Raw genomic sequence first — 9,948 nt, forward strand, 5'->3', positions numbered from 1 at the left:
GGTCATGGTTAAAAATCTTAAACAGACTTCTGATTTTGGATAGCCCCCATTTTTGATTTCTGCCATGTAAATGACCTAAGGAATATGGAGTTTTTAAGAATGGTTTTACAGCTTTAGAGTAAATATACATTTGAACTTGTAAAAATGAAACTCCAGAGAGAGGAGGAGAGATGATTTTTGGGAAATTTAACTGATACCCTTAGAAAGAAGCTAAAGGCACCTGATGAAATATAACAAAAAATCCCAAGTATCTTTCCACCCCGATTTCCATTGCAGCACAGTTATGCAGGCTGTATATAATAGAAGCTCTTGAGAAAAGGTGCCCTCTGATTATTACTTCAGGGTTTTAAAGTGACAAGCCATAAAGGGTGAAGGCTGACTCTTTGATCTTAAAGAGCTTGAAAAGAGGAAGATTTTCTCTGCTCAAATGATTTCAGGTAATTGTAAGTAATCCGAATTGAGTCTCTGGGCTGCAGGGCTTTACATAAGTGATTCGCATTTGAAAAATTTCTGAATAAACATTGATTGAACTTTCAAGAGTCTCTTTACAGTTTTAGACACTTTCAATAAACTTTGGCTCAGTCTGAAGCCCACTGTCCAAGGGACCATGGGAGAAATGATGACAGAGGCAAGAAGGATGGAGGAAAAGATCTGCTGCCCATTCTTTCAAACCTGGGTAATGGACAAGTCAAAGGAGTGTTATCAAATGAAGTGGTGTCAGCAGGAAGCATGAGCTCAGGGATGTTGGAGGACCTTGTCCTGCTGAGAGTTTTAGAGACAGAAAATGTCTCAATGCCCACGTTACAGACAGGGATGTCCATGATCCTGGTGTTCTGCACTGAATGTCTTGTGCACACAGCCTGTCTGCAACGCTGGGTTCAGATATGGATCCAGTCTTCAAACACCCTGTCTGCAAACTGAAAAAAGGTAGACTTAGACTATAAGGAAGAAATTCTTCCCTATGAAGCTGGTGAGATAAAGGAACAGGTTTCTTAGAGAACTTGTAGATGCCCCATTCTTGTAAGTGTTCAAGGCCAGTTTGAATTGGGCTTTGAGCAGCCTGGAATACTGGAAAATGTCTGTGGCAGAAGTGGCTGTGGAATATTACAGGCCATGCATCATCTCTTGTGTAAGGTATTGAGTCTCATTAATGCATTTTTATTCTTGAGAGGTGTAACAGGGTCTAATTTCATTCTTAAATAGTTTTATTTTTAGAGCATTTTCTCTATTTATCTATTTATTTATGTATTTTGCAAAGATTTTAGTCTCCTTAAGTTGTCTAGAGATGCCAAACACTTCGAAATCAGATGAAGCACACATCAGGGACTCCCAGCACAGCAGTTGCTTTAATTCAGTTCTACACTTGAAGATAATTAAAATAACTGCTGACTTGGAAGTTGACTCTGGTTGTAGGGTTTTCAAAGAAGACGGGCTTGTTTAGTGCCTGAGGGAAGAGATTCCAAACTCTCTCTATTGAGTTCAAGGGAAAAAAAACATTCTTCAGGCTGTCCCTAAAACATATTGGTATTGACGGGGTATTTTTTTTTTAATATAACTTTGGTCTTTATACACAAAAATATTTTTGCTGCTCAAATTTTAAAGTAAACAGACCAGATCTGATGTGATATTTGGATTAGCAAGGGTTAAGTGTAGGCATGATTTTAGGTGGAAAATATGGAGAGAAAAACTGACATTAATATTAATCTATACCTGTCTTCCTAGTTCAATGAAATACAAAGTTGAAGAGTTTAATCTGAATCACTACTCATACAGACCCAGAGAAACACAAAAGTCTTTTAAATGAAGCCAAGTACTTAGAGAATACTTAATGGCACCACCTCAGTTTAAGAGGCATTAATTCACTAAGATAGTATTAACTCAATCTCTTGCAACTGGCCATAATCTAATGTTTCTCTCTGTTTGCAGTCTTTAAATAATAAAAAATGCATTGAAGGCTCACTGAGCAATATTTCTGGGTGGCTGCAAATTCTGAAGTTACTACAACATGAATCAAATGGGAAGACAGAGTGAAAAACAGCTCCTGTGAGTAAGGCAGAGCACTTTCCACTGGATTGTCTTCCTGTGGAACTGTATATACTGTAAAATAGTTGGAGAATATCTGATTTATACAAGGAAAAGTAACCAAGAGGAGTTTGTAGAGTATGAATGGAAATCTGAGGAGGTGAAAAAACTATAAGACCAAAGTTATTATTTGATGAGGGATGATTTGGAAGCTGGGCTTCTTAATTCATGAGACATTCCATTCACAGCTGACTCAAAGGAACCATGCAGGAGGATGAAATGGGCACATGGATGGGACATGGCTTGGGAATCACTGAATCAAAGAGACCATAAGAATGTATTTTTTTCAGGAGAAAAGACAAACTAGCAGAGTGGAGGCAGATTGTTGCTCAGCATGTGTGTTTTGCTCTTCAACTCACCTGTTTATATATCCATTAAAAATTATAATTCTATGCTAAGCTAATTATCAGCCTACAGCTTGATGATATTCCAGTAACAATCAGTGCATCAGAAAAAGACACATCTGTTTTCTTAAAATATTTCACACTTCATTTCAGAAGTTGCCAGTTTTTTATGTGTTCTCAAGGGCATTCCCAATGCAGTAATTTTTTTGTCTGTAATGTCAAGAAACAGGAAACTTCCTTAGGATTCAAATCATGTTTATAAAGTGATTCTTATGTTTTACTGGACGTAAAACTTTATTTATGGTAATTTTCTCGCAGAACAATCAAACAATGATTGTCATGTTAGCCATCAAATAAACCTAGGGCTCTTTAAAGGATGAAGAGTAGGAAAAGTGCCTACAGCATGGAGTTACTGTTTTCCTTCTGACATCTAGACTGAGAGTTATTAAATCTGAATCTCTTCTATTATTATATTATTATTATAACATGCCTTAAAACTCTAGAAGGTCTTAATACTTCAGGCTGTTAATGCAGGGGGGGCAAGTCCATGTAATGCAATACTTAAAACATATAAATAAAGTTGCACCCCTTCTGAGTATTAAAGTTCATTCTTAGAAGAAAAAAGTGTTTCCCCCCATGGCCTAGTCAAATTGCAGCTAAACTAATGTCAACTAGGGCTACTTTAATTTATTGAATTTGCTGGAAATGCCTTTGTTTCAGCTGTGCGTTCAGGGGTGCTCTTTCAAGTGTGCCTGTGTTGTCTGTGTGTTATGCAACAATTTGTGCAGGACATACATTTGCTTGTGGGTTAAAGTGAAAGCTAAACAGGGAATAGTTTCATAGCTTGTTGGTTAGAGATGCATAGGCATTAGGAAGCTATACTGAAATAAAGGACTTACACCAATTTATATTTCCTATACAAAGAGAGTACTTTACCTTGGTACCTGCCATGCCTGTGATTTCTTACTTGTCTTAATTTTGTGAATTGCCTTTAAATCTCAGTGGGAATCTAGGCTATAGAACTGATAGTCTCCTCTCTCTCTTTCTCAATCAGTTCTTTCAATATTTTCACCTTTTTTGTTCTTGCCAACTGAAGCATATTGCTTGGCTTCTGTTACTTTGTGGTTTTCCACTCCTTTGAGTTAGCTGTCAGTATGTTAGGACTTTTCAAGCGTTAAAAATTTACTTTTGGGTGACTGTACTTGATGCAATTTTAAAACTTTTTTGTGCCATAACCGGCACCAGCATCAATGTAGTGTGAAACAACGGGATGAAATTTCATATCCAAGGTTATTTGGTGTTTGGATTAAATCACACTATTAATTCTTCCTGACGTTGAAATGTTACAAACTATGAACTATATAAATTACATGATTAAGTACTATAAGAATGAAAACTATGAAATATTTTATGATGCAAAATAGTGGAAAAAGCTTTACAAGTTGTTTAATGATAAATAAAGTGTGCGACTTACTTGAAGAAAATGAAGGAATTTGAAGGACAAACTTTTATTGTTTGAAAGAAATATTCTCTTCCATTTTAATTAATTCCAATTGCATCAATAGATATTTTGGCAGCTTTAAAAATAAGTTCTGTTTATTTTACATGTATGTTCTTAAAATTTTGTGGGTTTGTATATAAATAGCTGTTTAAGCACACATAATGTAGGTAGGTATTTTAGATTAATTTTCCACACAAGTACATATCTTTAAAACATCTTCCTTTTAATTTCTTGTTCTGTTCAAAATACCAGTACTGCACAAGCATTGACAATTTACTGGAAATTTTTAATCAGTTTCCATACATGTTCTGTGACAGTGGAGCTTTGGCAGTTCCTTTACAGGTTAAATATGAAGAGCACTGCATATGAAAAAGACATTTTAAAACTCTAGAAGACAGCCAAATTAAAACAGGTTTACTTGCATTAACCCACAGCAGGAAGTTATATTTCACTGTCTAATTTTCAAGTCTGTCTTCTCTTCCAAGCCATCAGAAATATTTTATAGGGTTTACAAAAATTCTATAATAATAAGACACAGATTTTTTCACCCTCAAACATAACAACTGTTTACATTTAGGTTTTTTAAAGCCATTTGACAGCTGTCTGAGAACACATTATTTCATTTTAAAAGGTTAAATTTATAAGCTTGTGGTAATGTGCTCTAGGAATGGAAATGTAGGCACAATATTAACTTCAGGCATCAGTATAGACCATATATAAAAATGAAATTCCAGATGGAGGTCCATTCAAAATGCCAACTTTCCATGCAACATAATGGTGCAATATTTTATTAGTATAAGACACATGACTGATGAATCAGAACCTATAAATTTTTATTTGAAGGAAATGGGATTCAAATTTTGTGTTTATTATGTGTTTCCACTCCACTGGCCAAGGTAAAATGCAACTGAGGACAAAGAATACAGGCCTTATCCTCAGGTCTTAAAGCCTGAGGATGAGACAAGGCCAAGTATCCATAAATGGCATACAACACCAAGTGCAGAAATGACATTTGCCATCATGATCAGGACACAGTAAATTATTTAGAAAAAAAATGCTGTGGCATACCACTGACATTTTGTGTACGGTATTACAGAGATTTTCCAAAGGAAATGGGTTTATAGATGTTTAATGTGAGATTCTCCTAAGCAAAAGTAGTTACAGAAGACAAAGGACACTGTGGTTCCTTTGAAGTCTGATGCCACAGTTCTCTCCCAAATTTCCAATTCTGAATGAGTGCTAAAAATCAGGAGAGCAACAAAGACTATTTGGGGCACTGGGAATAAAGATGGATGAATGACAGCATGATGACTCAGCTAAGGGATTCATGTCCTGGTGCTCTGGGAAAACAATAAATTATGGAAAATCATTGCAGCAGCTTTCTGGATGAATGCTGGTAGGCAAAGTGACCTGAACCTTGTGAGAACAACTGCTGTGTTAGGTCTGATGAGAAAGACAAACTCTTGCAAGAGTCAGAGAATCAGATTACACTGACTCCAGAGTTATCCCCTGATGGCACTGGAGGTGGAGGAAACTTGATTTCTTTTCTCTTGTTTCATTTTGTTCTAACTTTTACATAGTCATCAATATTACTCTTCCACTAGGTTGGGGTTTTTTATATTTGAGAATATGCATGACAAGTATTTTGTAACTGACTACAAAAACGAGTGTTGAACTGGAATATTTGGACTTGGATACTTAGGCTTCTAGACTTGAGGCAGTCCCTGCAATGAAGACTGAGCTTTTGCTCTTGAGACAAGTCTATGACCTTGACAGAGACTCTAGACAGCCTTCTTTCTCTCAGGTGATGAGAGAGAATTCATACTAATGTCTGGATGATAGACATTCCTTTTGTCAACACTAAATGCAAGTGAGATGCAATAATTCATAATTTTCTTAATTCATTTCTTTTAGACCTCTTGTTCTGTGTCGGAATTTTCATATTTTCATTTATTTGATTAAGGAATATTCCTTTATTTCTTGGGGTTTTTTTGTTTTGGTTTTTGGTTTGGTTTGGTTTTTTTTGGTTTTGTTTTGTTTTTGTAATATTAGCTTTCCCTAAAAGGCAATTTTTCACAAATGAAAAATTCTATTTTCTGGGCTTCCTCCTGGGGAAAAAAAAAAAGTTCTGCTGATAACCCATCCAAAAGTCAAAAAAGGGCTTTGTTAAACTGACAGGCCTTCAGGAAAAAGACTAGCTGATATCTACTTTCTACTTGCTTTTGTCCTCACTACTTAGTGGTCCACAGTCATTAGTTGTATTTTTCTATCTTCTTACATAGAAGGAAAAAAATACTAATTCTGTCCTATGAGAAGAAATTGGAACTAGGGAGACATGGTCTGTAACCTGACGAATATTTCAAACAGACATGACTTACCAGTGCACTCCAAAGTGCTGTTTCCTTCTGTTTTTGGTCCACAGCTGTTCACCTCTACTGTTTCCCATCAGAGCTGCAACTGAAGTTGGTCCAGATGATCTGTGGAAATATAACCTACTAACACACAAATGAACCAAGAAGATTACTATGAAATCTCCTTGTTTATCTAAATCCTGAAAGGGATTATTCGATCTCATGTGTGTAGTGGTTTTGGTTTGCCAATCTGAGTTTCCCGGCCAACGCACCAATTTAAAGTAGAGGGTCTAATGCTGGCCAAATGCCCATGTACCCACTAGAATGATTTACTCATTTTCTGCTGCAATAAATTTAGGATTTAGGATTAGGAGGAGAGAAAAGCAGGCTCAAACTTTAAAGGGTATAAAGAAAACTTTCATACAGAAATTTTTAACAGAATTGAAAAAAAAAAAGAAAAGAAGAAATCAAAATAAACTTTCAGGCCACTTCTCCTTCCCTCACACCTTCTTTTTCTTTCCACCGACAATGTAGAGAGACAAAACCTGTGACTTTCAGTCAGTTTGCCACCTCTACAATAGTCTTTTTTCAGTTCTCTTAGGGAGAGGGGTCTTTCTTGCCATGCCATGAAGATTTCCCCACAATAAACAGTTTATCTCACAGCTTCAATGTCACAGTGAATCAGCCCCCTGGGAAAGGAAAATCTGTTTGCAGAGTTAAAGTCTGTCCCATGACTTTCAGCTTTCCCACATCTGATTTCATAGGCTTTGGCAATTTTATGGGGTACTGTTTTAAGGATGAGCTGTTCTAGCATAAAAGCAAAAGTTCTCTCCATCCATGTCTGGGAAACAGAGGATTTTTTCTTCTATTCTTGGGGCAAGGTTTGTCATCTCTCTCATTTCTCTCTGTTCAAACTTCTGATTGGATCGCAGCTACTGCAACATCTGCACACTTCAGCACTGTTGCCTCTGTTCAAGGCTGTGGTTAGGACACTACATCCCCCCAGTACATCCCATGAGTTACAGGGGAAAGAGTCTGATGTATAATTATATCTTTACCATAGCCTCACAAGAAAATTTCAGCCCAAGTCTAAGGCATCTCCCCATTCTCCTCCCATCTGGGATTTGACTCCTTCTTTACTGACCTTCATGTCTCATGTTGTTTTCTCTGTGTGTCTTCATTCTTTCTTTTATGTCACTCAAGAGAAGATTGATATCTGCAGGTTTCATCTGTGCATCAAAAGAGTAAAGAGCTATCCCAGGCCTGCAGATGGCCATGTGATCTCTGCCGGGCTGTGGCTGGAGCTGGTTACAGTGGAGGATTTTTTGGTGGCAATGCTGGGTGGGGTGGTGATTAGGATCTGAGCAGCCATTCTAGGATTCAGCAGCATTATGCCCTGGGCCGATGGCTTCCCCTTCCACTGCCCAGCGGTTTCTGGCGAAACTCAGCAGCAGCGGAATTTCAGCCGAGCTGTGGGCCAGCCTGGCCGTGCTGGGTGGTGAGTGCTGGGGTGCTGCAGAGACAGGGCTCGGCCTGGTCTGACCCCGCCAGGCCTGCAGGCCATGCAGTGGAGGAGCCCGGCCTGGCCAACATCCAGTTACCTGTTCAAGAAGCAAGAGACATTCCTAGAGTTTTAAATGTGTTTTCCACAGAGGAGAATTCAGCTCTTTTAAGTGGTTTTAAAGGTTGTCAATATTCAACCTAGCCAATTGATGTGTTCTGTCAGGTCCAAAGGAAGCTGCCAAGGCCCTTACAGGGAACCACTTCTGTAACTGATGGATTTTTTCTATAACTAAAAACCAAGCTGTGTTAAACCACAATAGTGTGTTAAAGGAGACATAATGCCCATTTGATGGGGTGGAGTGAGGAGAAAGGAGAGGAGAGGGTGACTGTCTCTTTGCCAGTGACCTGAAGAGCCACTGGATTAGGTATGGTGTGAAGTACCACAGATATCAGCTGGCTGAATCAAAACTCAGTCACATTTCCTACAAATTCTATATCCACACTATAGTTAGACTGTGTGAGTTTTGGCTGGAGATGAAGGGCCTTTCAGTGATCAGAGTGTTTTCTGAAGACAATGCGGTATTGTTTGATTTCCCTGCACTACAATGACCTCTCCCTGAGTTCGTCTGTCTCTTCGTGCTCCTGCTGCTACAAGACGATCCTTTCCTGCCTTGTGGAGCAATTGTAAAGACATTTTCAATAAAGACTGGTGATCTGATGTAGTTGAACATGGGTATGTGGGTCAGACATGCACATCTAACCTTCATTGTGACTTATTTGGCAGCATCAAAGATCAGATTTAAATTTTAGGGCATGACTTGCAAACCCCTAGCCCAAGAAGTTATGTAATCTCAGGCTGATATTTTCCTTCCCATATACTTTTCTACTGCACTTAGAGGTTGTTAACCAGGGAGCGAGGCCGCAACTCATCATTTGGTGAGGACCCAGCAGTCTCTTCTCCTTTGGCTTCACAGAGTTCCTTACTCATTTAGGCTGTCCTCTTTGTTGCAAGCTCTGTCTTGCACAATTCCTTGCCTTACTTTTTTAGTTGCTCTGGCTCACTCTAGCAGACCTTAAAGTAGTTATTTTGCTTCTTAAAAAAAACTGCGAATTGAGACAGTCTCTCAAATCACAGATTCCAAGTGGGATTTTTCTTTGCCTTCTGTCTTCTCAGGGAGGACTCTTCTTCATCTTAGGATCCCATATATTTTTTATACAAGTACTGGAGGTTGCTATTCTCATCCCTGGGTCACCACTTAACCCATGCATGTCCAGACAGTTATGTGACTCAGACTGCTATCGCTGTCCTATTTTCTCCAATTTGTAAATACCTTCTTAACAGAAAAACACTTGACCCACACTGATCCACTAGGTGTTCAAGCCTTTTTATTTCTCTCCCTATAGCTTCACCAGAGGCTGATTGAGTGTCTTCCAATATTTATAGTTGTCCTTCCTTTTCTTGGGAAAATGTATGTTCCAATGGTGTCCCTTTTGTCTTCTGGCCTTGGTTATCTGGCTATGCATGTGTCAAACATTATTATTTCTGTACCTCACAATTTTTATTATCTTCTCTTTCTTTTCCTATCCCTTCCTGGTGCCCTAGTTCCACATCTGATGCAGTACATTTTGACTGAGGGAACCTCTGGCTGGGCACTCAGCACATCTTTCACCTCTCAAAGACGAGACATTAAAATTTTGGTCTTTCTGTGAGTAAGAAGGTGAAGAGATTTCTTTATTGTCACTCATACATTAGCTATCAGACTTTTCTGCTCTAAAATAATTCATGGCACATACATGATAAACATTTGTTGAACAAAATCTAGCTTGTCACATGGGTCATACATTGTCTGGCTTGTAGATAATAATTGTGAAAAAATTACAAAAAGGCGGATTGGAAAAATGCAGGTACAGTTGGTATTTATTTGTGTAACTTTCAGTGGATAATGAAATTAAATAATTTTGAATATGTAATTTTTCTAATCAACAAATATATTTACATAATCCCTTTTTCTCACAGTGATTATAGGATTTGTGTGGCAAGACTTACTTTGAAGCTGCATATTATTTATCTTCCCATTTGGTATTCCATTTTTCAGCATAGATGGGTTTTATTTCTGATTTTCTCTTGCATGTGCAATCACTTCTTTTCCTAAGCAGCACTGTTCGA

At 38.0% G+C, this 9,948-nt stretch overlaps 1 long non-coding RNA gene across 1 annotated transcript in view; it reads right to left on the reverse strand.

Annotated features, from left to right (window-relative positions):
• Positions 1-7,835, reverse strand: part of LOC147654277 (uncharacterized) — a 42,749-nt gene extending 34,914 nt beyond the window's left edge. Inside the window, exons 1-2 of the long non-coding RNA XR_015284838.1 lie at positions 7,423-7,835; positions 6,306-6,404 (exon numbers count right to left, since the gene is read on the reverse strand). This is a non-coding gene — a long non-coding RNA (uncharacterized LOC147654277). The remainder of the gene's footprint in view (positions 1-6,305; positions 6,405-7,422) is intronic.
• Positions 7,836-9,948: the final 2,113 nt, after the last annotated feature.

The sequence above is a fragment of the Cyanistes caeruleus genome, chromosome 3, assembly GCF_971803275.1.
Source record: "Cyanistes caeruleus chromosome 3, bCyaCae1.hap1.1, whole genome shotgun sequence".
NCBI lineage: Eukaryota > Metazoa > Chordata > Aves > Passeriformes > Paridae > Cyanistes > Cyanistes caeruleus.